Here is a 3222-nt window from a genome sequence, read left to right on the forward strand (position 1 = left end):
ACGTCTTTAGATCTACAAACAATCTAAAGATCCCCGTCGAAACTTCGATCTAGTTTGAGTGAATCTTATATCAGAAGAGAAGATTCTCAAGCATAAACAAACTAGGTGTGATCAAAGTTCAACAATTGTTAGTCAATCAAATCAATCGAAAACAAAAGATAAACCGCAATTATCTAGTTTCCCACCAACGGTACTAATAGAGCTTCTCAATCCAAAAGAAGTCTTTAAACCGAGAGGCCGTAAGAGATTTCTCCTAATTAGGTTACTTTCCTCTCCGAATAGGCGGCTCTACCAGTAACAACACAACTAGGTAGTTTTGCTGGCTCTGAGGATTAGTTTTCTCGAAATGCAACTTTGATATTTATAGACCAAGGAAGTTTGGACACGAAGGAATTTCCAAAACCGAAAATATTTTTAAGATATGCCATATATTTCCAAATTAGGTTTCCATAATTCCCGGAAATGCTTTGTCCAAACATTGAACGAAAATCTTACAATTAAAAACCTTAATTAAAAGATTCTCAATTTATTTTTCGATCCGGGATTTTCCTTTAGCTCTTAAAGAATATTTCTGAACAATAAAAGATAAGCGTTACTGCACATGTTCAAAGTATGTCGACATCTTAACTTTGTAAGTCCTCTTTCATACTTACAATCTTGAAACCGATTTGCCACACTTCCAAACAAGTTTAGAATTGGTTCATCTGACCTTCAAGAACTATGTGATTGACTAAGAACACTCAATCACCAAACATGGGTTTCACGGTTCTACCAAAACAAGTTTCAGTTCTACCTCCATGTGGGTACTGGAATTAGTCACACAAGCTTTCCAAAATTCGGTTGACTAGGTACTAGGATCGGTTCCCACAAATATATGGTATTGATGTGATTTTTAGATAGTGGTAAAAAGTGATTCGATTCTCGAACTTGTGAAGGATAACTTTAGACTTAAATTCAAAACTAAATAGAGAACTCGCTAATAATTATAACAAACACTGACAAAGTTGGTATCAATATTAAAAGAACACTGAGGCTAAGATTCCACTATTTTCCAAGTTCAAAGTGATTTGGTCCAAATATTTATATTCATGCAATTTTCTCGTTTAATTTGATTCTAAAATATTGCAACTAATAGATTTTCAAAAGTAATAATTGTAAATACCAAGTATGAAGCATCAAGAGTCTATAAACTAAGCATACTCCATCAAAATAGATCACAATCACTCAAATAAAAATCATATTCAATAATAGTTCAAGGCAAATAATCATAATAATAATTGCAATAAATTAAATAAAATAGACTGTATCACTTTTTGTTGGAAAAATAGCTCCCTCTATCGCCTCAACAATGGGGTTTAGCTCCTCATATTAATCATGATCTCAAAATAATTGTTTATGGCTCAAAAGATGATTAAAAAGATGAAAAGTGATAATACAGACGATTCGCAACAGTTTGTTGGTGTTGCAGAATCAGTGTTACAGGGAGAAATAGTAGCTAAAGACCTAATGCAACCGATGTGATGAAAGACACATAGGTATTGCTGTGGTACAACGATAGTTTGCTGCGACAGTTGCTTGTCCGTCAATGTTCTTCGTGTTCTTGATGCAGCAGCAGCAGAAAACAATTTTCAACTCGTGATTTCGGCTCTCTATTCTCCTCTAAACTTCTCCTAAGATTTCGTCCCCTTATATGACTTATCCTCTCTCCTTTTATAGGCCACAACTCGATTAAATCTCCTCCAAACTCTTGGTTTATCTCCACAGTAAGTTTCAGAGTTTTCTTTCTACCAAACTCTCTTTACGCGTATTTTGACCTCTCCCAATGCTTCCAAACTCTTTATTAGATAACTACGAATGTTGGGGAAGCTTTTCTAGCCTTTAATCTCCCTGAATTGTTGAAAAATACTCCAACAGCAACCCGTGACCACAACACCTATGTTTCCTTCTCCCGGTCGATCTAACCCAATTCATTCGATCTAATCACATATACCGACCCTGTTATGCTCTAGCAAGTCCAGCCCAACAAAAATCCGAGATTGAATCTCCTTAAATCTTCCCAAGAATGCGAACCCTAATCTGCATGCATGCTGGTTTGTTTTACCGCCAAATTTGAAATTGTGAAGAAAGGGGGCCCGCCCCCTATCCAGAGTAGGGGTTCCTTTAGTAACTGCCTTAAGGGGTGTCTTAGGGGTGCCACTTATCCAAACCGGGGGTACGAATAGCAAGTGTCCTCCGGGTGCTTTCCGACAACTTTTCTTTTCGAGCCAATTTTTCCAAAAATGTTTATTGGCCAAAAATACCTACAAATAAATAAAACACCATAATAAGTACAAAAATGAGCCCTAACAATATATAAAATCGAGACAAATCGGACACAAAAATGTGTCGATCAAATACCCCCAAACCTATTATTTGCTAGTCCTCGAGCAAAAATAAAATAGAAATAAAATCCTAACTCAATGTCGCAGGCATCGTCGATTGCATTTAGCGTATGCAATAAGCCTTTAAACCCCTAGGTGTCTCTAGTGGCAGAGTGTTGTCTCCGGAGGGCTTACCGTAGGTATACCCACAAAACCTTTATACTCCAGACCCTAGCTATCTACACAGAACCTTGGAAGGCACTAAAGAATCTCCTTGGTTGGCATACTTATTGACTACAGGAGGAAGTACCCTGATGTGAAATTCCAATTGTTGTACACGAGTTCGCACTCAAGCATACTAAAATTCATATAAAGTGACAGAGCTCTACTCAGATAGTCGCATCCAAACTCAGAATCAAACAAATCACATGGATAGATTAAGAAGATGAATATAGGAAAACATAGATGGTTTTGATGTTGACTAAGGTGAACAGTGTTTCTCATATCTGTCTGAAGGCCACTGCCATAATGAACCTATCCTAATGGACTAAGATACCGGTCTGACTAATATCAACACACTGGCATATACAAGGGTACCAGTGGTCGATAATCCTAACTCTAGGTCAACACAACTGGCATATACAAGGGTTCCATTGGTCGACTTTATTGAATTTATTCCAGTTGGTCTGATGGTCTGGTCTCAATTTTTTTTTCAACTTTTTTTTTTCAATTTTTTTTGTTGGCTATCTCAATCACTCTATTTCACCCCTAGCAATGGTAACAACTTGAATCGTGAGCCCCACCTAATCACTTAGAGAAACATATTTTAAAAAGAAAAAATAAAAATAGAAGTGAAAATGAC

Source organism: Papaver somniferum, chromosome 8, assembly GCF_003573695.1.
Source record: "Papaver somniferum cultivar HN1 chromosome 8, ASM357369v1, whole genome shotgun sequence".
NCBI lineage: Eukaryota > Viridiplantae > Streptophyta > Magnoliopsida > Ranunculales > Papaveraceae > Papaver > Papaver somniferum.